Here is a 26,820-nt window from a genome sequence, read left to right as displayed (position 1 = left end):
GAATCATAACACAAACCCTAACTCTTACTCTAACTCGAACTCCAACCGTAAACCTAACCTGTGCCCTAACCCTAACACTAACCCTAAATGTAACCTTAACCCTAACTCTAACCCTAATCCTAGCCTGAAACGTAACCCTAATGCTAACCATAAACCTAATGCGAACCCTAAGCCTAACACTAACCCTAACACAAAACCAAATGTAAACCGAACCCTAGCCCTAACACTAACCTGAACACTATCGCTAACCGTAACTCTAACCTGAACCCAAAACCTAACCATGACACGAACACTAACCTGAACCCTAAACCTAACTCTAATGCAACCAAACCCTAACACTAATCCTAGCCCCAACCCTAAGCCTAAAGATAACTCGAACTCTAACAGCAACCCTAACCCTAGCCCAAACCCGAACCATAAGCCTAACTCCAGCCCTAACCCTAACACGAACCCTAAACCTAACCCTAACTTGAACCCGAATGCTATCCGTAACACAACCCAACCCTAACCCTAACTCTAGCCCTAACCCAAAGCCTTACCCTCACCCAAACCCTAACACTAACCCTAATCCTAACACGAACCTGAACCCTAACCCTAACCCAGCCCTAACCCTAACCCTAACACGAACCCTAACACTAACCCAACGCAACCCTAACCCTAATCCTAGCACTAGCCTGAACCCTAACAGTAACCTGAAACCGAACCCTAACCTTAACTCTCACCCTAACCGTTACACTAAACACAATCCTAAACCTAACACTAACACGAAGCTTAACCCAACAATAACCCAAAACCTAACCCGATCCTGAACGTGAACCCTAAACCTAACCCTAATCCGAACACTAACCTCTCCATAAACGTAACACTAACACTAACTGTAACCCTAATCCTAACCCTAAACATAATCCAAAACCTAACCCTACCCTACACAAGAACTTGAACCCTAAACCTAAACCGAACCCCAGACCTAATCCTAACCCGAACCGAACTCTAACCCTATACCTAACCATAACCCTAACACAAATATTAACCCTAACACTATCAGAAACTCTAACCTGAACCATAACTCTAACCCTAACCCGACTACTAGACCGACACTAACCCTAACTCTAATATGATCTCGAAGCTGAACCCTAACCCTAACACTAACCCGAACACTAACCCTAACACTAAACCTAACCCTTACCTTAACATGAACCCTTAACCTAACCTTAACCCTAACTCTACCCAGAAATGTAAACTTAATTTCAGCCCTAATGCTAACCCTAACCCTAACTCTAACGAACCCTAATCCGAACCCAACCCTAACCCTAACAGTAGCAATAGCCCTAACCCTAACCCGAACCCTAAAGCTAACTCTAACCCTAAACCGAAACAGAAACCTAATCCTAACATTAATCCGAACACTAAACATAACCGTATTCCTAACCCTAAACTGAAGCCAACTGTAACACTAACCCTAGCCCTAACCCTAACCCTAAACCGATCCCTAACACCAAAACTAACCGTAACCTGAACTCGACCCCTAACCCTAACCCAAACCCTATTCCTAACCTGAACACGAACCCAACCCTGTCCCTAAACCGAACACTAAACCAACTCAAACACTAACCCTAACTCTAACCCGGACTCAAACCCTAACACTAACCCAGACATTAAACTGATCCCTAACACTAACCCTAACCTTAACCCAAAGCCTGAACCGACCCTAACCCTAACCAGATACCGAACCCAAATCCTAACCCTAACCTGACCACTAAATCTAACCCTAACCTTAACCCAAACCCTAACACTAACCTTAAACTAAAGCTAACCCGACTACTCACCCGAAGGCTAACACTAACCCTAAACCTAAACCAAACCAATACACGAACCCTAACACTAACCCTGACAAGAACCTTAACCATAACCCTAACCCCAATCCTAACCCTAACACTAACCTTAAACTAAATCCTAACCTGAACCATAACCCTAACCCTAACCTGAACCCTAACCTGAACCATAACCCTAACCTGAACCCTAACTGTAACCCGAACGCTAACCTGAACCCTAACCCAAACCCTAACGGGAAGGTAACGACAACCCTAATTCTAACCCTAACAGTAACACTAACCCTAAGCCTAACCCTAACCCAAACCTGAACCCTAACTCTAACCCTCACCTGAAGCCTAGCCCAGCAATAACACTTACCAGAACACTAAATCTAACCTTACCCCCAATCCTAAATGTAACCCTAACCATAACCAGCCTGAACCCTAACCCTAACCATAACCGGAACCCAACCATAACCATAACACTAACCCTGACAGTAACCTGAACCCGAACCCTAACCCTAAACCTAAGCCTGACCTTAACCCCAACCCTCACCCTAACACTAACCCTAAACCTAAACATAACCCGAACCCTAACCCTAAACCTAAGCCAAACCCATACACAAACCTGAAACCAAACCCTAAGCCTAACCTTAACCCTAAACCAAACCCGAACCCTAATCTTAACCCTAAATCTAACCCGATCCCTAACGCAAATGCCAACATGAACCTTGAACAGAAATCTAGTAATGATTCACACTCAGATACAAAGATGTTTCTTTCTTTCAACTTACAAACCAAGAGAAGAAAGTGTGTTCTCTAAGGAATTTGAGAGTATTCCTGACCCTAGGAACTCCACGGCCCTGTTTCCAAACCTCCTTTTGGAAGGTGATCATTAGCAGGTGGAAGGAAGGGAGATGGGGTATGAAGTTACTTCCAGGAATGGGTGTTATCCATAGTTTACCTCAGCTGTAGTAGTGATTGCCCCTCAGATACCAAGATGATTCTTACCATCTTCTCACAAGCAGGGATAAGAAAGTGCCTTCTCTAAGGAATTTGAGTGAGATTCTGCCTCAAGGCCCTACATGGTGCTGTGCACAACTTTCTTTGGGAAGGCAATCCTTAGGAGCTGGAAGGAAGGGAGATTGGGCATGAAGTTACTTCCAGGAATGGCTGGTATCCATTGTTTCACTCAGCTCTAGTAGTGATTGCCACAAAGATAGAAAGATGATTCATAACATCTACTTACTTTCCAGGATAAGAAAGTGCCTTCTCCAAGGCATGTGAGTGAGATTATCTCTGAAGGCCCTATGTGGGCCTGTGCAAAATCTTTGTGGGAAGGCAATCCTTAGGAGTGGGAAGGAAGAGAGATGGGGCATGAGGTTACTTCCAAGAATGGGTGCTATACATAGTTTATCTGAGTTGTAGTAGTGACTGCCACTGAGATACAAAGATGTTACCATGTAAATATAAGCCAGTATAAGTAAGTGCCTTTTCTAAATCATGTGAGTGAGATTGTCTCTCAAGGCCCTTCATGGGCCTGTGTAAATCTGCTTTCACAAGATGATCCTTATGCGCTGGAAGGAAGGGAGATCTGGCATGATGTTATTTCCGGGAATGGGTGTTATACATAGTTTAACTCAACTGTAGTAGTGATTGCCACTCAGATAGAAAAATGTTTCTTTCCATCTACTTAAAAGCCGGGATAAGAAAGTGCCTTCTCTAAGGCATGTGTGTGAAATCTTCTCTCAAGGCCCTACATGGCCATGTGCACAACCTGGCTTTGGAAGGCGATCTTTAGGAGCTGGAAGAAAGGGAGATTGGGCACCAAGTTGTTTCCAGGAATGAGTCTTATACGTAGTTTAACTCAGCTGTGGTAATGATTGCCAATCACAAACAAAGATGTTTCTAACCATCTACTTCCAACCCAGGATACGAAATTCCGTTCTCTAAGGCATTTGAGAGTGATTCTGTGTCAAGGATCTACACAGCCCTGTTTCCATACCTGCTTTAGGAAGGTGATCATTTGGAGCTGGAAGGAAGGGAGACTGGGCACATAGTAATTTCCAGGAATTGGAGTTATACTTAGTTTAGCTCAACTGTAGTAATGCCTGCCACTCAGATACAAACGTGCTTCTAACCATCTACTTAGAATGTAGTATGAGAAAATGCGCTCTCAATGGCTTATGAGTGACATGCTGTCCTAAAGCACTACACGGTCATGTTTCCAAACCTGCTTTGAGAAGGCGATCTTTAGGAACTGGAAGGAAGGGCTTGGACAAGAAGTTACTTCCAAGAATCAGTGTCAACCATAATTTTACTCAGCTCTAGTAGTGATTGTCACAAAGACAGACAGATGTTTCTTACCATCTACTTACAAGCCAGGATAGGAATGTGCCTTCTCCAAGGCATGTGACTGAGATTCTCTTTGAAGGTCCTACATGGACCTGTGCAAAACCTTCTTTGGGAAGGAGATTCTTAGGAGGTGGAATGATGGGAGATTGTGCAAGAAGTTACTTTCAGGTATGGGTGTTATACATCATGAAATTCAGCTATAGTAATGACTGCCACTCAGATACAAAGATGTTTCTTATCATCTACTTACAAGCTGGGAGTAGAAAGTGTATTGTCTGCGGCATTTGAGAGTGGTCCTGTCTCAAGGCCCTACACGGCCCTGTTTCCAAACCTGCTTTATGAATGTGATCCTTAGGAGCTGGAAGGATGGGAGATTGGGTACAAAGAAATTTCCAGGATTGGGTGTTATACTTACTTTGGCTCAGCTGTAGCAATTCTTGCCACTCAGATACAAACATTTTCCTAACCATCTACTTAGAATCAGCTATCAGTAAGTGTGCTTTCTATGGCTTGTGAGTGAGGTTGTCTCAAGGCACTACATGGTCCTCGTTCCATCCCTGCCTTAGGAAGGCTATCCTCATGTGCCGGAAGGAAGGGATATTGGGCTTGAACTTCGTTCCAGGAACTGATGTTATCCATAGTTTAACTCAGCTGTAGTAGTGATGCCACTAAGATAGAAAGATGTTTCTTACCATCTACTTACAAGCCTGGATAAGAAAGTGCCTTCTCTAAGGAATGTGTGTGATATTCTCTCTCAAGGCGCTACATGGACCTGTGAAAAACCCGCTTTGGGAAGGCGATCCTTAGAAGCTGGAAGGAAGACAGATTGGGCATGAAGTTACTAACAGAAATGGTTGTAATACAGGGTTAAACTCAGCTGTAGTAATGAATGCCTCTCAGATACAAAGGTATTTCATACTGCCTACCTTCAAACTGTGAAAAGAAATTGTGTTCTCCAAGGCATTTGAGAGTGATCCTGTCTCAAGGCCCTACATGGCCCTGTTTATAAACCTGTTTTTGGAAGGACATCTGTAGCAGCTGGAAGGAAGTGAGATTGGGCACCAAGTCATCTCCAGGAATGGGTGCTATACATAGCTTAGCTCAGCTGTAGTAATGATTACCACTCATATAGATACTTTTTCCTAGACATTTACCTACAACGGGGTTAAGAATGTGCCTTATCAAACGAGTATTAGATTCATTCTCAGGGCACAAAAGGGCATTATGGTCCAACCCTGGTTCAGGTTTTTCACCATTACAAGATGGAAGGAAGAGAGGTTAGGCACAAATTTATTTCCAGGAATGGGCCTCACACATACTCTTGCTAAGCTATAGGAATGATTGCCACTCATATACAAACTTGTTCCAGGACTTCTACTTAGAAACCTGCATCAGAAATTTCCTTCTCAAAGGAATGTGAGATTAATTCTCAGGTCCAGAAATGGCATTATGTTCCAAACCTGGTTGAGGAAGGTGACCCTTACAACATGGGAGGAACAGAGATTATGCACAAAGTTCTTTCCGGGATTCGGTGTTATATATAGTTTAACTTTGCTTTAATAATGATTGTCACTCATTTACAAACTTGTTCCTGCATATCTACATATCTGCCGGGATGAGAAAGTGCCTTCTCATAGGAATGTGTGATACCTTCTCAGGGTCCGAAATGACAATATGTTCCAAAACTGGTTTAAGTTGGTGATGCTTACGAGCTGGAAGGAAGAGAGATGGGGCACCAAGTTATTTTCAGAAATAGGTGATATATATTTCATCTTCACTGTAGTAAAGATTACCACTCATATTCAAACTTGCTCCTAGACATTTACTTCCAAGCCAGGATCAGAAATTGCCTTCTCAAAGAAATGTGAGATTCTTTCTCAATGGCTGAATTGGCATTATTTACCAAACCTGGTTTCGGGTTGTGATCTTTCCGTGATTGAAGGAAGCGAGATAAGGCACAAAGTTATTTCCAGGAATGGGTGTTAGACTTAATATCACTCACCTCTACTAATGATTGAAACTCATATGCCAACTTTTTCCTAGACATCTACTTAGAAGCAAGGATTAGAAAGTGCCTTCTCAAGGGAATGTGAGATTTGTTCTCAAGGGGTAAATGGCAATATGTTTGAAATCTGGTTTGGGTTTGTGATCTTTACGAGATGGAAAGAAAAGAGATTAGGAACAAAGTTACTTCCAGGAATGGGTGTTACATGAAGTTTGCCTCAACTGTAGTAATGATTGCCAATCATATACAAACTTGTTCCTAGACATCTACGTAAAAGCCAGGATCAGAACGTTCCTTCTCAAAACAATGTGAGACTCCTTCTTCAGGACAGAAATGACATTATGGTCCAAATCTGGTTTAGGTTTGTGATCCTTACGAGATGGAAGGAAGAGAGATTAGGCACAAAGTGATTTCCAGAAATAGTCGTTATGCCTAGTTGTCAGCTGTAGTAATGACTGTCACGCCTATACAAACTTGTTCCTAGATATCTACTTAGAAGCCGGTATCAGAGAGTGTGTTCTCAAAAGAATGTGAGATTCATTCTAAAGGCCCAAAAGGGCACTATGTTCCAAACCTGGTTGACGAAGGTGGTCCTTAGAAGCCGGAATGAAGAGAGTTTGGGCACAAAGTTATTTCAGGAATGGCTGTTAGTCACAGTTTAGCTCAGCTGTAGTAATGATTGCCAATCATATACAATCTCGTTCCTAGACTTCTACTTAGAAGCCGGAACAAGAAGATTCCTTCTCCAAGTGATATGAGGTTCTCTCTCTCTCTCTCTTGTTTTTTTTTTTTGAGAGGAAGATCAGCCCTGAGCTAACATCCATGCCAATCCTTCTCTATTTGCTGAACAATGCTGGCCCAGAGCTAACATCTGTCCCGATCTTCCTCCACTTTATGTGGGATTCCACCAAAACATAGCCTGACAAGCAGTGCATTGGTGTGTGCCCAGGATCTGAACCCGAGCCACCAGCTGCAGATCTTGTGCACTTAACCACTATGCCACGGGGCTGTATCCTATTAGGTTCCTTCTCAAGGCCTGAAATAGCATGATGTTCCAAAAATGGTTGAACAAGCTGATCCTGATGAGATGAAGGAAGAGAGATTACGCACAAAGTGATTTCCAGGAATGGCTGTTATACATACTTTAGCTCCTGTAGTCATGATTGCCACTCATGTGCAATCTTGTTCATAGAAATCTACATAGAGGTCGGGAACACAAAGGACATTTGCAAAGGAAAGTGACATTCCTTCTCAGGGCCCAAAATTACAATATGATCCAAATCTGGATCAGGTGTGATCCTTACTGGATGGATGGAAGAGATATTGGGCACAATGATATTTTCATGAATGGGTTTTATACATAGATTAACTCAGGTGTAGTAATGATTGCCACTCATATATACAAACTTGTTCCTAGACATCTACATAACCCCAGGATCAGAAAGTGACTTCTCAAAGGAATGTGATATTCATTCTCAAGGCCAGAAACAGCAATATGTTCCAAACTTGGTGGAGGAAGGTGGCACTTATGAGCTGGAAGTAAGAGAGATTGAGCATGAAGTTTTTTTTCCAGGAATTGATGTTATTCATAGAATAGCTCAGTTGTAGTAATGATTGCCACTAATATAGAATCTTGTTCCTGGACATATACTTAGAAGCAGGGATCAGAAAGTGCCTTCTTAAAGGAATATGAGATTCCTTCTCAAGGCCTGAAATGGCAATATGTTCCAAATGTGGTTCAGGAAGGTAGGCCTTATGATCTGGAAGGAAGAGAGACCAGCATGAAGTTATTTTCAGGAATAGGTGTTATTCATAGTTCAGCTCAGTTGTAGTAATGGTTGCCACTCATAGACAAACTTGTTTCTAGGCATCTACTTAGAAGATGGGATCAGAAAGTTCCTTCTCAAAGTAATATGAGATTCCTTCTCAAGGCCCGACATGGTATTACGTTCAAACCTTGCTTAGGAATGTAATGCTTTAGAGCTGGAAGGAAGAGAGATGGGGTAGGAAGTTATTTTGAGGAATGGTTCTTATACATAGTTTAGCTCAGCTGTAGTAATAATTGCCACTCATTTAGAAACTTGTTAGTAGACATTTACTTACAAGCCGGGATCAGAAAATGCTTTCTCAAAGGAATGTGAGATTCCTTCTCAAGGTCTGAAACAGCAATATGTTCCCAACTTGGTTGAGGAAGATCTTCATTAAGAGCTGGAAGGAAGATAGATTGAGCCTGAAGTTATTTTCAGGATTGGGTGTTATTCAAAGAATAATTCAGTTGTAGTAATTATTGCCACTTATATAGAATCTTGTTCCTGGACATCTACTTAGAAGCAGGGATCAGAAAGTGCCTTCAAAGAATTGTGAGATTCAGTCTCAAGGCCCTAAATGGCATGATGCATGAAACCTGGTTTGTGTTTGTGATCCTTATGAGATGGAAGGAGGTGAGATGAGGCACAAAATATTTCCAGGAATAGTTGTTATACACAGTTTAGCTCGGATCTAGTAATGATTAACACTCATATACAAACTTATTCCTAGACTTCAACATTCTGGACAGGATCAGAAAGTGACATCTCAAAGGAATGTGAGATTCCATCTCAAGGTGTGAAATGGCAATATGTTCCAAACCTGGGTTAGCTTTGTGATCCTTATGAGTTGGAAGGAAGAGAGATGAGGCACGAAGTTATTTCCTGGAATGGGTATTATACATAGCTTAGCTCAGCTGTAGTAATGCTTGCCACTCATATACAAACTTGTTCCTAGACATCTACTTCCACTCTGAGATCAGAAAGTGCCTTCTCAAAGGAATGTAAGATTCCTTCTCAAGGCCCAATATGGCAATATGGCCCAAAACTGGTTTAGTTTAGTGATGCTTAATGCTAGGAGGAAGAGAGCTTGTACATGAACTTATTTCAAGGAATTGGTATTATAAGTCATCTTACTCAGCTGTAGTACTGATTGATGCTCCAATATAAACCTGTTCCTAGACATCTACTTACACATAGTTGTCAGTAAGTGTCTTCACAGAGGAATGTGAAATTTGTTCTCAACGACTGAAATAGCATTATGTTCTAAACCTGGTTTAGGAAGGTGATTCTCACGAGCTGAAAGGAAGAGAGATTGAGCACAAAGATACTTCCAGGAATGGGTATTTTATACAGTTGAGCTCAGCTGTAGTGATGATTGCCACTCATATACTAACTTGTTCCTAGACATCTACTTACAAGCTGGGACGAGAAAGTGCCTTCTCAAAGGAATGTGATATTCCCTCCTATGGCTCGAAACAGCAATATGTTCAAAACCTGTTTTAGGAATGTAAACCTTCAGAGCTGGAAAGAAGAGAGATTGGGCATGAAGATATTTCCAGAAATTGGTGTTAGCCATAGTTTAGCTCAGCTGTAGTAATGATTGCCACTCATATACAAAGTCGTTTCTAGACGTTTACCTACAAGCCTGAGTCAGAAGGTGCCCTTTCAAAGGAATATGAGATTCAACCTCAAGGCCCGAAATGGCATTCTGTTACATACCTGTTTTAGGTTTCTGATCCTTACAAGATGGAAGGAAGAGAGATTGGGCATGACGTTATTTCCAACAAAAGGTGTTATACATAGTTCAGCTAAGTTCTAATAACCATTGAAACTCATTTACTAACTTGTTCCTATTGCTCTACTTAGAACCCGGGATCAGAAAGTGCCTTCTGAAAGGAATGCGATATTCCTTCTCAAGGCCCGAAATGGCGGTATGTCCCAAACCTGGTTAAGGAAGGTGGACCTCATTTGCTGGAAAGAAGAGAGACAGGGCACAGAGATTTTTCCTTCCTTGCTACTGGCAAAAGTCGTTGAGCAGTGGTATTTTGTCTCTCCATTGAGAGGGCAGCGTCAGTGCAGACAAAGAAACAAAAAGAAGAAAAGGCAATGTCCATTATGATCTTCAAATCTAAAAGGAAATATTTTTCACCACAGAGTACGTTCATTATATGGATACTATAGATCTTCTCTCCCAGCTGCACTGGAAACTTTAAAAGCTCTCAGAGGTAGATTCTCCTTAAACCTACTTGCAAGCAGAGTTAAGCAAGAACTTTCTGGCATTACATGGCAGAGAATTCTATTTTGTGTGTGTGTGTGAGGAAGATCAGCCCTGAGTTAACATCCGATGCTGATCCTCCTCTTTTTGGCTGAGGAAGATTGGCCCTGAGCTAACATCTGTGCCCATCTTCCCCTACTTTATATGGGATGCTAACACAGCATGTCATGGCAAGCAGTGGGTTGGTGCGTACTCGGGGTTGGGAAACTGCAAACCCCAGTCCACCAAAGTGGAGCATGCACACACAACTGCTTGCCACACCGGGCAGGCCCCGAGGAGAAAATTCTTAAGTGAATGTCGTTAACAGCAATGTTGGGAAAGGCAATTTTCAAGATAGTCCTCTACAGATGCAAGCAAGAATCTTTCTCCAGACTGGCCTTTCCTTTTACAGATGCTATAGATAATCTCTCCCAGTTTACTGAAATATTAAAACCTCTCATATGAAGATGTTACTTACACTTATTGGGTACCTGTGTTAAGCAAAAGTGTTCGTCATGATATGCTAGTGAGATCTTCAATTTAGATCGAACTGCAGTGTATTCAAATTCTCAAGATTATCCTAAACAGCTACAAGGAAGGGTTTCTCTGAAAAGTCAACTTTCATTGAATGGATGGTAAGGATAATCTGCACTACCTGTAGTGATAGCTCCCCTAGGAAGATGCTCCTGAAAGCTACTGGCAAACTTGGTTGATTAGTGGTGTCTTGTCATTCCATTGGGAAGACAGCCTCAATGCAGGCAATGAACGGCAAAGAGGAAAAGACACTGAAGCACATGATCCAAAAATCTACAAGGAAGAGTTTCTCTGCACAGGGTAAGTTCGTGTACTGGATGTTATAGATATTCTGTCCCAGCTGCAGTGGAAAATTTCAAAGCTCTCAGAGGCAGATCCTGCTGAAAGCTACTTGCAATCTGAGTTCAGCAAGGTCTTTCTTGCATTACATAGAGAATTATTAAGTGAAGGTTGTTAACTGCAAGGATAGAAACGCAATTTTCAGTATAGTCCTATACAGATATTAGCAAGAAATTTTCTCTACAGTGAACTATCATTTTATGTATATAACAGATACTCCCGTCTGTCCTGAAATTTTGAAACCTCTCATATGAAGGTATTCCTAACAGATATTTGCAACCTGTGTTAAGCAATAGTGTTGATAATGATATGATAGTGAGACCCTGAAGGTAGACTGAAATACAATGTATTTAACGTTACTCATGAATATGATTCTAAACAGCGACAAGCAAAGGTATTCTTCACACGGTACTTTCCTTGAATGGATGTAATAGAGTTTCTTTCCAAGCTGTGGTGACAAGTTTAACATCTCATAGGTATGTGCTCCTAGTAGCAACTGGCAAAATAGGTTGACAGTGGTGTTTTGTCTTTATATTGGGGAGGAGGCCTGACTGCAGACAATGAACTGCAGAGATGAAAAGGCACTTTGCAAGATGATCTTAAAAAGCTAAAAGGACGTATTTTCCTCCATAGACTACTTCCATGGAATCTAAGGTACAGATATTCTGTCCCAGCTGCAGTGGAAAGTTTAAAAACTCTCAGAGGCAGACCCTGCTGAAAGCTACTTGCAATCTGAGTTCAGCAAGGTCTTTCTTGCGTTGCATAGGGAGAGAATTACTGAGTGAAGGTTGTTGACTGCAAGGATGGAAAAGAATTTTCAGGATAATCTTATACAGATATTAGCAAGAAATTTTCTTTACAATGAACTTTCATTTTATGGATGTAACAGATACTCCTATCTGTCCTGAAATTTTGAAACCTCTCATATGAAGATGTTACTAACAGATATTGGCAACCTGTGTTAAGCAATAGTGTTGATAATGATATGCTAGTGAGATCCTGAATGTAGACTGAAATACACTGTATATAATGTCACTCATGAATATGATTCTAAACAGCGACAAGCAAAGGTATTCTTCACACAGTACTTTACTTGAATGGATGTAATAGAGTTTATTTCCCAGCTGTGATGACAAGTTTAACATCTCATAGGTATGTGCTCCTAGTAGCAACTGGCAAAATAGGTTGACAGTGGTGTTTTGTCTTTATATTGGGGAGGAGGCCTGACTGCAGGCAATGAACTGCAGAGATGAAAAGGCACTTTGCAAGATAGTCTTAAAAAGCTAAAAGGACATATTTTCCTCCACAGACTACTTCCATGGAATCTATGGTATAGATATTCTGTCCCAGCTGCAGTGGCAATTTTAAAAGCTCTCAGAGGCAGATCTGTTGAAAGCTACTTGCAATCTGAGTTCAGCAAGATCTTTCTTGCATTACATGGGAGCGAATTCATAAGTGAAGCTCATTAACTGCAAATGGTGGAAAAGGTAATTTTCAGGATACTCCTATGCAGATACAACCAAGAGATTTTCTCCACACTGAACTCTCATTTTGTGGATGTCATAGATACTCTTTCCCAGCTGTACTGAAATTTTAAAACCTCTCATATGAAGATGTTACTAACAGATATTGGCAACCTGTGTTAAGGAATAGTGTTCATCCTGATATGCTAATGATACCCTAAATGCAGGCTGAACTGCAATGCGTTTAAAGTCATTAATGAATATAATCCTAAGCAGGTACAAGAAGAGGTTTTCTTCATGGTATACTTTCATTCAATGGATTTGATAGAGCTTCTTTCCGAGGTGTGTTGAAAAGTTGAAACTCTCGGAAGGTGTTCCTAACAGCTACTGGCAGAGTAGGTTTGGCAGTAGTGTTTTTTCTCTACATCAGGGAGGAAACGTGAGTGCAGGCAATGAAATGAAAAGATAAAAATACAGTTGACAATATGATCTGAAGAAGCTAAAAGCAAGTGTTTTCCTGCACATGGTACTTACTTACATGGAGTGTATATTAAAGATAAGTTCTCCCAGCTGCAGTGAAAACTTTAAAAGCTCTCAGAGGAAAATCATTCTTAAAGGACCCTGCAAGCTCAGTTCCTCAAACCCTTCCTTGCTTTACTTTGGAGAGAGATCCGTGTGAAGCCCATTAAATGCAATGAAGGAAAAGTCAACTTGCATGATGAACCTACACAGATACAAGCACGAGATTTTCACCAAACTTATTTTCATATTATGGATGTTCTAGCTACTCTCTCCCAACAGTATTGAAATTTTATCACCTCTGAGATGAAGATGTTGCTTTCAGATATTGGCCACCTGTGTTAAGCAATATGGTTCATCATAAGCTAGTGGTACCCTGAATACAGTTTTAACTGTAGTCTATTAAAAGTCTCTTTTCAAGATGATCCTTAACAGCCACAAACTGGAGTTTCTCTGAAGCGTCAACTTGCATTGAGTTCATCATAACAATAATCTGCACCACCTGTAATGATCGTTTGACAGCCCTCCTAAGATGCTCCTGATGGCTACTGGCAAAGGTTATTGAGCAGGGGTGTTTTGTATTTCCATTGGGAAGGGAGGCTCAGTGCAGACAATGAACGACAATGAGGAAAAGGCACTTTACTATGTGATCCAAAAAACTGAAAGGAAGACTTTTCCACCACAAATTATGTTTATGGAGTGAATACTATAGATATTCTCTCCCAGCTACAATGGAAAGTTTAAAAGCTCTAAAGTATCCTTAAAGATACTTGCAAGCTGAGTTCAGCAAGAACTTTCTTGCATTACAAGGAGAGAATTCCTACGTGAAGGTCATTAACAGCAATGAGGTAGAAGGCAATTTTCTCCTTCTATATAAGGATAATAGTATACAGATATAAACAAGAGATTTTCTCCATACTGGACTTTCATTTTATGGATGTTATATATACTCTCCCCCAGCCGTACTGAAATTTTAAAACCTCTCCAATGAGGATGTTACTAACGGATATTCGCCACCTGTGTTAAGCAATAGTGTTCATCATGATATGCTAGTGAGACCCTGAATGCAATTGGAACTGAAGTGTATTTGAAGTCATTTATGAAGATGATCCTTTTTTCTGAGCTATGGTGAAAAGTGTAAACTCTCATAAGAAGGTGTTCCTAATCGTTACTGGCAGAGTAAGTTTAGCAGTGGTGTTTTCTCTTTACATCAGGGAGGAAGCCTGAGTGCAGGTAAGGAAATTCAAAGATGAGAATGCAATTGACAATATGATCCAAAGAAGCTAAAAGCAAGTGTTTTCCTATACAGAGTACTTACATGGAATGGACGTAATAGATAGGTTCTCCTAGCTGATGTGAAAAGTTTACAAGCTCTCAGAGGAAGATTGTCCTTAAAGATTCCTGCCAGGTGAGTTCAGGAAACACTTTCTTGCATTAAATGGGATAGAGAGCCTGAGTGAAGGTTGTTAACTGCAGTGATCTAAAGACAATGTGCAGGAGGATCCCATAAAGAGACAAGCCACAGATTTTCTCCACATTTCATTTTATGGATGTTATAGTTACTCTCTCCCAGCTGTACTGAAATTTTAAAATATCTCAGATGAAGATGTTACTTACAGATATAGGCCACATGTGTTAAGCTATAGTGTTTGTCATGATATGTTCATGAGACCCTGAAAGTGGATTGAACTGCAGTGCATTAAATGTCTCTTCTCAAGATGATCCTAAACAGCTACTAGCAGGAGTTTCACTGAAGAGTCAACTTGAGTGGAATGGATGTTAAATATAATCTGCAAAACCAGTAGTAATATGTTGAAAGCTCTCATAGGAAGATGTTGCTAACACCTACTGGCAAAATTGGTTGAGCAGTGGTGTTTTGTCTCTACATAGGGAAGGAAACATCACTGCAGGCAATGAACAGCAAAGAGGAAAAGACAATTAACCATATGATCCTAATAACTAAAAGGAGGAGTTTTTCTTCACAGAATATGTTCATGGAATGGATGTTCAAGATATTTTCTCACAGATGCAGTGAAATATTGAATAGCTCTCAGAGGAGAATCCCCCTCAGAGATACTTGCAAGCTGAGTTCAGCAAAGATTTTCTTGCATGTCTTGGGAAAGAGAGCCTGATTGAAGATCGTTAACTGCAAAGAGGGAAAAGGCAATTTGCAAGATGATCCTATATAAATACAAGGAAGAGATTTTCTCCACACTTGACATTTATTTTATGGATGTTATAGATACTCTCCCCTAGCTCCAATGAACCTGTAATACCTCTCATATGAAGATGTAAACTATGGATATTGGCTAACTGTGTTAATCAATAGTGTTCGGCATGATATGATACTGAGACCCCGAATGCAGATTAAACTGCAGTTTTTAAAAGACTTTTCTCAAGATAACCTAAACACCTACAAGCAGGAGTTGCTCTGAACAGTCAACTTTCATTGAATGGATGGTAATGATAATCTGCACCACTTGTAGTGATAATTGGACAGCTGTCATAAGATGTTGTTCCTAGCAGCTACTTTGAGACTTCTTTAAGCAGTGGTGATTTGTCTTTCCACTGAAAAGGGAGCCTCAGTGCAGGCAATGAGCGGCTAAGAGGAAAGGCACTTTAATACATCCTAAAATGCTAACTTTAAGAGTTTCTCACCACACAGTATGTTCATGGAATGGATGTTAGAGAAATACTCGGCCCACTGCAGTGGAAAGTTTAAAAGCTCTCAGAGGCAGATCCTCCTGTAAAGTACTCGCAAGCAGAGGTTAGCAAGAACTTTCTTGCTTTACATGGGAAAGAATTCCTGATTGAAGGTCATTAACTGCAATGTTGGTAAAGGCATTTATCAGGATAGTCATATACAGATAGAAGCAAGATATTTTATACATATTGGACTTGCATTTTATGGATGTTATAGGTACCCTCTCCCAGTTGTACTGAAATTTTAAATCCTCTCATATGAAGATGTTACTAACAGATATTGGCAAGCTGTGTTAAGAAATAGTGGTCATCATGATATTCTAGTGAGACCTTGAATACAGATTGAACTGCAGTGTATTTAAAGCCACTTAAGAAGATGATCATAAACACTTACAAGAGGAGGTTTTCTTCACAGTGTACTTTCATTGAATGGATGTGATACAGCTTCTTTCCGAGCTGTGGTGAAAAGTGGAACCTCTCCTAGAAAGGTGTTTCTAACAGCTACTGGCAAGGGAGGTTTACCAGGGGTGTTTTCTTTTATATGAGTAAGGAAGCCGGAGTGCATGCAATGAACTGCAAAGATGAAAAGGTAATTTACGATATGATCCTAAAAAGCTAAAAGGAAGTGTTTTCCTCCACAGAGAACTTACATGGAATGGATGTTACAGATACTCTCTTGCAGCTGCAGTGCAAGTTTACAAGCTCTCAAAGGAGGATCCTGCTTAAAGCTCCTTGCCAGCTGAGTTCAGCAAATACTTTCTTGCATTACATAGGAGACAGAGCCTGAGTGAAGGTCGTTAACTACAATGATAGAAAAGGCAATTTGCAGGAGGATCCTATACACATACCAGCCAGCGATTTTCTCCACACTTGACTCATTTCATGGATGTTACAGATACTCTCTCCCAGTTGTAGTGACAAGTTTAAAAGCCCTCCCAGGAAGAGCTGACTTAAAACTACAGTGCTGTTGAGTTCAGAACGGGTGTTCTTTCTTTCATTATATTTGAGGGAAAGCCTCAGTGCAGGCCATGAGGATCAGTGATTGAAAAGTTCACTCATCAAGATGATCCTCAACAACTAAAATGAGTTTTTTTCCACCGTGTATGTTATTTCAATGGATGTTATAGATATTTTCTCCCAGAAGTTGAAAAGCTTCAAAGCTCTCATGGGAAGATCTTACTTACAGCTAATGGCAACATTTGCTCAGTAAGAACATTCTTTCATTTAATGTGAGAGAGAGCCTGAGTAAATGTCGTGAGCTGCAATGTTTGAAAAAGTACTTTTCAGTGCAGATGCTAAACAGGTACAAGCAAGAGTTTTTCTCCACACTGTGCTTTTCATAAATGGATAATTTAGATATTCTCTTCCTTGTGTAGTGAAAAGCTTAAACCCTCCCACAGGAAGATGTTCCCTAACAACTACTGGCAAACTGAGTTCAATGAGCACATTCTTTCATTCCATGTAAGAGAGAGCCTCAATGAAAGATGCGAACTGCAACCTTTGAAAAGGGACTTTTCAAGAGGATCATATACAGATTAAAAAAGGAGGTTTCCTTCACAATGTAGTTTCATTGAATGGATGTTACAGATCGTCTGTACCAGATGTAGTGAAAATTATAAAACCTCTCATTAGAGTGTGTTCCTTATAGCTACTGACAAACTGAGTTCAGCAGTAGTGCTCTTTCAATACATTGGATAGAAATCTGAGTGTAGACTAATAACAGCTTACTTGTGATATCAATCACGTATCCTTTGTAAGATTACTCATATGTTTGTGTGACATCAATCCCATAATTATGAGTGACATCACATCAATAGTGTGACCACTCCCACTGCTATCTGTGACATCAGTGACGTGTAACTTGTGACATCACTCCCATTGTGTTCATGTGATATCACACCCTATGTTATGTGTAATGTGACACACTTAGTTATGGGTGACATCACACCCCTTGTGTATGTGTGACAACATCCTCATTGTGTGTCACATCTCATCAATTGTGACAGGAATCTTAATTGTCATATGATATCAAACCCTTATTATGTGTGGTGTCACTCCCAGTATTATATATGACATCACACAAATTGAGTGTGACATCACTCACATTATATGTGTGACATCACTACAATCGTTATGTGTGACATGACACCCATTTTGAGACATCACACACATTGAGCAGGATAGAACTAGGTTAGCCTGTCACATCTCTCAAATTATGTGATATCACTCCCATTGTGCGACGGCAGTCATATTGTTAACTTTGATGTGGCATCCAAAGTTTTGTATGAAATCACTCCCAGGTTTCTGTGAAGTCTCTCACATGTTACTCTGACATATCCCTAATGTGTGTTTTGTGTAACTCTCATTTTTATGTGTGAATTCACACTCATTTTCCTTAGAGACACCACTCCCAGTGTTCGTGACATCACCAGGTTGGTGTGTGCCTTCACACACATTGTGTGTCTGACATCACTCAATGTCTGTGTGACATCACACCAATGGTGTATGTGTGATAGTGCTCACATTTGTTTGTGAAAACACCCCCATTGTTATGTCTGACACCATTCAGATTTTTTGTGACATAACACATTTTGTGTATGACATCATGCCTATTGTGTATGTGACAACATTCACATATGTTGACATCACACCAATTGTGTGTGACATCACTCGAATTTACCATATGAAATGGCTATTGTAAGGTGTCATGTCACTCCCAATACTCGGTCTGATGTCACATTAATTCTCGAGGACATCACTCTACTAGTGTTGTGACATCACTCCCATGGTGTTTCTGTGACTTCACTCATGTATTTTGGGTGACATCTTTCTGTTATGTGTGATATCACACCTGTTGTGTTGTATGACATCAAACCAATCATGTGACATCACTCCTACATGTGTGAAATCATTCACATGTCCTTTGTGATATTACATGTTTATGTGTGACATTACTCTCATTGTTATGTGTGACATCACATCAATAGTGTGACATCACTCCCACTCTGTGTGACATCAATGACATGTCCCTAGTGACACAACTCGCATTTTAAAGTGTGACATCACTCCCACTGTGTGCATGTGATGTCACTCCCTCTTTTGCATGACGTGACCACATGCTTATTGGTAACATCACATCAATTGCTTGAGTGTGACAACTTCCTCATTGTGTGTCACATCACAATTGTGTGTGACATCAACCTTAACATATGATATCCCTACCATTATGTGTGGTGTCACTCCCAGAATTATGTATGTCATCACACCAATTGAGTGTGGCATCACTCTGATAGTGTTTTAAATCACACCAACAGTGTGTGACGTGGCTCATATTTGTGTCTTACATCACTCCAATTGAGTGTGATAACACTAGGATAGACGGTCACATCTCTCAAATTGTGTGATATCATTCCCATTGTGTGTGATGGCAGTCATATTCTTAACTGTGATGTGACATCCACTGCTGTGTATGAAGTCACTTCCAGGTTTCTGTGAAATCTCTCACATTTTACTCTGACATATCGCACTGGTGTGTTTTGTGTAACTCTCATTGCTATCTGTGAATATACACTCATTTTCCTTAGAGACACCACTCCCATTGTCTGTGACATCACCAGGTTGGTGTGAGCCTTCACACACATTGTGTGTCTAACATCACTCAATATGTGTGTGACATCACACCAATGGTGTATTTGTGACAGGGCTCACATTTGTGTGTGAAAACACACCCATTTATAGGTGTGACACCATTCACCTTTTGTGACATGTCACATTTTTATGTATGACATCACTCCTATTATGAGCGTGACAACATTCACAGATGTTGACATCACACCAATCACTTGCGACATGAATGCAATTTAGCATATTTAATGGCTATTGTTATGAGTGAGGTCACTCCCAATATTCTGTGTGATGTCACACTAATTCTCGAGGACATCACTCTACTACTGTTGTGACATGACTCCCATGATGTTTCTGTGACTTCACTCATATATTTGGAGTGACATCTCTCTGCTTTTTGAGATAACATGCCTGTTGTTTTTATGACATCACACCAATAGTGTGATATCCCTGACACGTGTGTGACATCAGTCACATATCCTTTGTTATATTACTCACGTTTCTGTGTGACATCACTCACATTATGTGTAACATCATATGAATTGTGTGACAACACTCCCACTGCTATGTGTGACATCATTGTCTCCCTTTTGACATAACTCACATTTTATAGTGTGACGTCACTCCCATTATGTGCATGTGATATCACTCCCATCGTTATGCGTGGCGGAACACACATGGTTATGGGTGACATCACACCACCAGTGTGTGTGTGACAACAACATCCTCATTGTGTATCACATCACATCAGTTGTGTGTGACATCAACCTTAATTAGCGTATGATATCCCAACCATTATTATGTTGGTGTCACTCCCAGTATTATGTATGACATGACACCAATTGAGTGTGGCATCACTCTGATAGTGTGTTTGACATGACTCCAATGTTGTGCTTGCGACATCGCTCACATTTTGTGTACGACATCAGTGAGGTCATTATGTGTGACATCACACCCATTTTTGGACATCACACACCTTGATTGTGATAACACTAGGATAGCCAGTCACATCTCTCAAATTGTGTGATATCACTCCCATTGTGTGTGACAGCAGTCATGTTATTCACTATGATGTGACATCCGCTCTTGTGTATCATATAACACCCAGGTTTCTGTGAAATCTCTCACATTTTACTCTGACTTAAATCCCACGTGTGTGTATTGAGTAACTCTCATTATGTGTGTATTCACACTCATTTTCGTGATAGACACCACCCCCATTGTCTGTGACTTCACCAGGTTGGTGTGTGCCTTCACACATATTGTGTGTCTGACATCACTCAATGTGTGTGTGGCATCACACCAATGGTGTATGTGTGACAAGGCTCATATTTGTGTGTGAAAACACACCCATTGATATGTGTGACACCATTCACCTTTTTGTGACATAATTCACATTTTTATGTATGACATATCACCTATTGTGTGTGACAACATTCACATATGTTGACATCAAACCAATTGTGTGTGGGTTAGTGTTAGTGTTAATGTTAGGTTTGGGGTTTTGGTTAGGGTTATGGCTAGGGTTAGGGCTGGGCTAGGTGTAGGCTTGTGGCTAGGGTTAAGTCTAGGGCTAGGTTTAGGGTTAGGTCTAAGGCTAGGGCTATGTTTATGGTTATTGCCAGGGTTAGAGTTAAGGCTATGGTTTGGGTTAGGGCTAGGGTTATTGTTAGGGTTAGGTTTAGGGTTAGGACTAAGGCTAAGGCTAGGGTTAGGTTTAAGGCTAAGGCTAGGGTTACTGTTAGGCTTAGGGTTATGGTTATTGCTAGGGCTAGGGCTGGTGTTAAGGTTAGTGCTAGGTTTAGGATTATGGTTAGGGTTATGGCTAGGGCTAGGGCTAGGCTTAGGTTTAGTGTTAGGGTTAGGGCTAGGGCTAGGACTAGGGCTAGGATAAGGGTTAGGACTAGGGCTAGTGTTAGCTCTAGGGTTAAGGTAGGGCTAGCCTAGGGCTAGTGTTAGGTCTAGAGCTAGAGCTAGGTCTAGTGTTAGGTCTAGGGTTAGCGTTACAGTTACAGTTATGGTTTGGGCGAGGGCTCGGACTAGGGCTCGGGTTAGGGTTTGCTTTACAGTTACGGTTATGGTTAGGGCTAGGTCTAGGGCTTGGGCTAGGGCTAAGGTTAATGCTAGGGTTATGGTTAAGGTTAGGGTTAGGGCTACGGTTAGGGTTAGGTTTATGTTTAGGGTTAGTCCTAGTGTTGGGGTCAGGGTTCTGGTTCGGATTAGTGTTCAGGGACGAGTTTCTGTTCGGGTAAGTGTTTGGGTTCATGTTCGGGTTCTGGTTCGATTAATGTTAAGGTTAGGTTTGGGGTTAGCTTTAGGGGTTAGGGTTAGTTTTAGGTTTAGAGTTAGGGTTAGGGTTAGGGTTAGGATTAGGCCTGGGCTATGGTTAGGGTTAGGTTATGGATTAGGGTTAGGGTTAGAGTTAGCTTTAGGGTTATGTTAGTGATAGCGCTAGGGCTAGGGTTAAGGTTATCTTTATGGATAGGACTTGGGTTAGCGTTAGGATTAATCCTCCATTTAGGATTAGCGTTATGGGTAGTGGTAGGTCTTGGCTTTTGGCTATGGTTCAAGTTAGTGTTGATGTTATGGCTAGGGCTAGATTGAGCATTAGGGTTAGTGCTAGGGTTCAGGTTAGGGCTAGACTTAGGGTTAGGGTTAGGTCTAGGTCTAGCGTTATGCTTAGGGCTATGGCTAGGATTATGGTTCCATTTAGAGTTATGGTGAGTGTTAGACTTAGTGGCCAGGGTACTGTTAAGTTTAGGGTTAAGGTTTGGGCTACTGGTTGGGAATGGGAGAGGTAGATTAGGGTCATGGTTAGGGTAAAGATTAGCATTAGTGTTGGGGCTATGGTTAGGGATAGGGTTAGTGTTAGAGTTAGGGTTAGGGTCAGGGCTAGGGTTAGGACTTGGGTTAGGTTTAGGGGTAGGGATAGGTCTGTGGTTAAGGTTAGGGTTAGGGCTGGGTTAGAGTTAGGTCTAGGGCAAGTGTTAAGTTTAGCATTACACTTAAGGTTAGGGTTGGCATAGGGCTAGGTTTAGGCTTAGAGTTGGGTTAGGCTTAGGTTTGGGATATGGGTAGCAGTTTTGGTTGGGGTTGGGGTTAGGGTTAGTTTTAGGGCCTGGGGTTGGGTTAGGAATAGGGTTCTGGTTAGTCTTATGGCTAGGCTTAGGTCTAGGACTAAGGTTAGGGTTAGGGTTAGGGATATGCTTGTGGTAAGTTTAGTGTTTGAGTGAGGGTCAGGGGTATGGTTAGTGATAGTATTAGGGTTTGGGAAAGGCTTAGGTTTAGGTCTAGGGTTAGAGCTAGGGTTAGGTTTAGGGTTAAGGTTCAGTTAGTTTTATGGCTATGGTTAGTGTTAGGGCTAGCGTTAGTGCTAGGATGAGGGTTAAGCTTAGAGCTGGGGCTGGCTTTAGGCTTATGGCTATGGCTAGGATTAGGGTTAGTGTTAGGGTTACTGTTGGGGTAGCATTAAATGTAAGGGTATGGGTAGGGTCAGGGTTAGCTTTAGGGTTAGGTGTAAGGTTAGGTTTAGATTTAAGGTAAGAGTTAAGGTGACTAGTAGGGGTAGTGGTAGGGTTAGGGGTAAGGTTAGAGTTGGGTTAGAGTTAGGGTTATGGTTGGGGTAGGGTTAGGGCTACTGTTATTGTTAGCATTAAGGTTAGGGCTAGGGCTAGGGTTAGGGCTAGGGTTAGGGTTAGGGTTAGCACCAGGGCTAGTGATAGGGCTAGGGTTACTGTTAGTTCTAGCGCTAGGTCTAGGGTTACTCTTAGCTTTAAAGTATGGGTTAGGGTGGGGTTTAGGGTTAGGTTGAGGGTTAGGGTTAAGGCTATGCTTAGGGTTAGGCTTAGGTTTAGGGCTAGGTTTACATCTTTGGTTGGGGTTAGGGTTAGGACTAGGGCTTGCTTTGGGGTTAGGGCTAGGGCTATGATTAGATAGTGGTTAGCCTTAGCGTTATGTTTAGTGTTGGGTTAGGGTTAGGGTTTGGGTTGGGGTTAGGGTCAGGACTATGACTAGGGTAGAGGTTAGGCCTATGGCTAGTGCTAAGGTTAGTTTTATGGTTATGGTTACAGTTATGGTTAGTGGTAGATCTCAGGTTAGGCTCAGGTCTCAGTCTATGGTTTGGGTTAGCCCTAGGTGTATGGCTAGGTTTAGGGTCAGGGTTAGTTTTAGGGTTACTGCAAGAGCTAGGTTTAGGTTTACGTTTAGGGGTAGGGTTAAGGTTACAGCTAGGGTTAGTGTAGGGTTAGGGTTAGGGTTAGGGTTAGGGCTAGGGTTACAGTTAGGTCTATTGTTATGGTAAAAGTTATGGTTGTGTTAGGTTTAGAGTTAGTGCTAGAGTTATGTGTAGGGTTAGTGTTAGGGTTAGTATTAGGGCAAGGGTTAGTGTTACGCCAAGGTTTAGGCCTAGGATTAGCATTAGATTTAGGATTAGGGTTTGGGTTAGATTTATAGCTACAGTTAAGGTTAGGGCTAGAATTAATGCTACAGTTAGGGTTAGGGCTAGGGCTGGTCCTCAGTTTAGGGTTAGGCCTAGGGTTAGGATTAGGGTAAGGTTAGGATTATTTTTGCACTGAGGTTAGGGCAAGAGCTAGAGCTAGGGCTATCATTAGGGTTACAACTAAGTTAGGTATAGTGTTAGACCTAGAGCTATGCTTAGGATTAAGGCTAGGGTTAGGATTAGGGTTATGGTTATGGTTAGGGATTGTTTAGGTTTCCAGATAGGGGTAGGGATAGGGTTAGAGTAAGGGTTGGGTTAGGGTTAGGGCTAGTAGCAGTGGTAGGAGTTGGGTTAGGGTTAGGGTTAGAAGAGTGGTAGGTTTACCATAGGGTGAGGGTTAATTTAGGGTTAGAGTTGTGGTGAGCGTTAAAGCTGGTGGTAGCATGAGAGTTAGCGTTAGGGCTAGAGTTAAGGTTAGGGCTAGGGTTATGTTGAGGTCTAGGGTTACGCTGAGGGCTAGGGTTAGGTCTAGCATTAGGGGTAGGGTTAAGAGTAGAGCTAGGGTTAGGGTTATGGCTACCATTATGGGTAGGGACAGTTTTAGGGCTGCAGCTAGGGTTAGTGGTAGGTTAGGGTTATGTTTAGGGTTAGGGGTTGGATTAGGTATAGGTTTAGGGTTAGGGCCGCGTTTAGGGCTACTGTCATGGTTAGGAGCAGGATTAGGACTAGGGTTAGGCTTAGAGTTTTGACTGGGGCGAATGTTGGCTTTAGGGCTAGGGCTAGGATTAGGTCAGTGTTAACATTGGGGTTAGGGTTAGTGTTGGGTTACAGTTAGGGTTAGCATTAGGGTCAACTCTAGGGCTAGGTTAGGATTAGGCCTAGGGCTAGAGTTAGAGTTAGGACAAGCTTTAGGGTTAGGGTTAGTCCTAGAGCTAGGGTTAGGTTTATTTTCAGTGGTATGGTTAGGGTTAGAGGTAAGTTTAGGTTAGGGGTAGGGTTAGGGCAATGGCTGGGGCTAGGTTTTTGTTAGAGTTACGCTTATTGTTAGGGATCAACCTAGGGTTAGGGTTGTGGCTCAGACTAGGATAAGGGTTAGGGTCAGGGTTAGCATAGGGCTGAGTTAGATTTAGGGTTAAAGTTAGGCTTAGGGGGCTGGGTAGGGTTGAGGTTAGGGATGGTTTAGGGTTAAGTTTAGGGGTACTTTTAGGTTTACAGTTAGTGATAGGGTTAGTGTTAGTGTTAGAGTTAATGTTAGAGCCAGGGCTATGGACAGGGTTAGGGTTAGCGTTAGTGCTAGGGCTACGTCTAGATTTATGGTTAGGCTTAGGGTTAGGGTTAAAGCTAGGGTTAGTGTTAAGGTTAGAGTTAGGGCTAGGGTTAGGCCTAGTTTAGGGTCAGATCTAGGGCTAAGATTTGTGTTGAGTTAGGGCTAGCATTGAGGGTTAAGTTTAGGGTTTGGGTTAAAGTCAGGTGTAGGGGTAGGGGTGGCCTAGGGTAGGGTTAGGGTTTGGGTTAGGGTTAGGACTAGTGTTAAGGGATAGGGTTATGTTTAGAGTTAGAGCTAGGGCTAAGGACAGGCTTAGGGTTATTGTTAGAGTTAGTGTTAGGTCTAGCGCTAGCTTTAGGGTAAGGCTAGGGCCAGGATTAAGGTACGTTTAGGGGTTATGGTAAGGTAAGTGTTTGGCTTAGGGTTAGGTGTAGGGTGGGGTCACAGTTAGGGTTAGGTTTAGGGTTAAGGGTAGAATTAGTGTTAGGAGTATGGCGATGGGTTGTTTTAGTGTTATGGTTAAGTTCAGGGTTAGCATTAGTGTTAGAGCTAGGGTTAGGGATAGTGTTAATGTTAGGGTTAAGTTAGGGCCAGGGCTAGGTTTAGGGCTAGGTCTAGATTTGGGTTAGGGCTAGGCCTGGGTTTAGGGTTAGGGCTAGGACTATGGTTACCTTCATGTGTAGGGCTGGGGTAGTGTTAGGTCTAGGGCAAAGATTAGCGTTAAGTTTACAGTTGGGATTAGTGCTAGGGCTACTGCTAGGGTTAGGATTATGGCTAGGGTTATGGTTACTGTGAGCGATAGTGCTAGGGTTAGTGTTAGGTCTATGGCTAGGAATAATATTAGGGTTAGGCATAGGGTTAGCATTGAGGTTGGGTTGGGGTTGGGTTAGGGTGAGAGATAGGGCTCGGGGTAGTGTTAGAGTAAGTGTTAGTGCAACGATTAGACTAGGACTATGGTTAGTGCTATGTTTAGTGTTAGAGTTAGGGCTACGGGTAGTGCTAGGTCAGGGTTAGGGATAGCGCTGGTGTTGGTTTTATGTTTAGGGCTTTGGCAAGTATTAAGGTTAGGGGTACAGATGGGTTAGAGTTAGCGTTAGGGGTAGGGTTAGGAGTAGAGCTGGGTTAGAGTCAACATTATGTTTAGGGGTAGGGGTAGGGGTGTGTTTAGGAGTGGGTTTGGATTAAGGTTAGGTTTAGAGTTAGTGGTAGGTGTAGGTGTAGGACTCTGATTAGTGTTAGAGTAAAGTTTAGGGTTAAGGTTAGGTTTGGGAGAAGGTTAATGTTAGTTTTATGGTTAGCGGTAGGGTTAGGTTGGGGTTAGTCTTGCGTGAGTTATGGTTAGGTTTAAGCTTAGGGATGGGGTAGGGTTTGGATTAGGAATAGGGGAGGAGTAGGTGTAGGGGTAGAGTTAGGCTTAGGTTTAGGGCTTGTGTTAGTGCTAGGACTTGGGTTAGGGTTAGCGTTAGTGTTGGATTAAGGTTAGGGTTAGCAGAGCAGTAGGTGTAGGGATAGTGTTAGGGTTAGTGTTAGGTTTAGGGTTAGGGATAAGGTTAGGGCTAGGGCTGGGGTTAGGGTTAGGGTTAGGGCTAGGGTATTATTGCTAGTGCTAGGAATAGTGTTAATGGAGGGAGAGAGTCTGGGTTAAGTTTGGGTTTGGGTTAGGGTTAGTTTTATTGTTAGTGTTAGAGTTGGGGTTAGGG

This window comes from Diceros bicornis, chromosome 41 (assembly GCF_020826845.1).
Source record: "Diceros bicornis minor isolate mBicDic1 chromosome 41, mDicBic1.mat.cur, whole genome shotgun sequence".
Classification (NCBI taxonomy): Eukaryota; Metazoa; Chordata; class Mammalia; order Perissodactyla; family Rhinocerotidae; genus Diceros; species Diceros bicornis.
The sequence above is the reverse complement of the archived record's forward strand: the minus strand, read 5'-3'. Positions refer to the sequence as shown.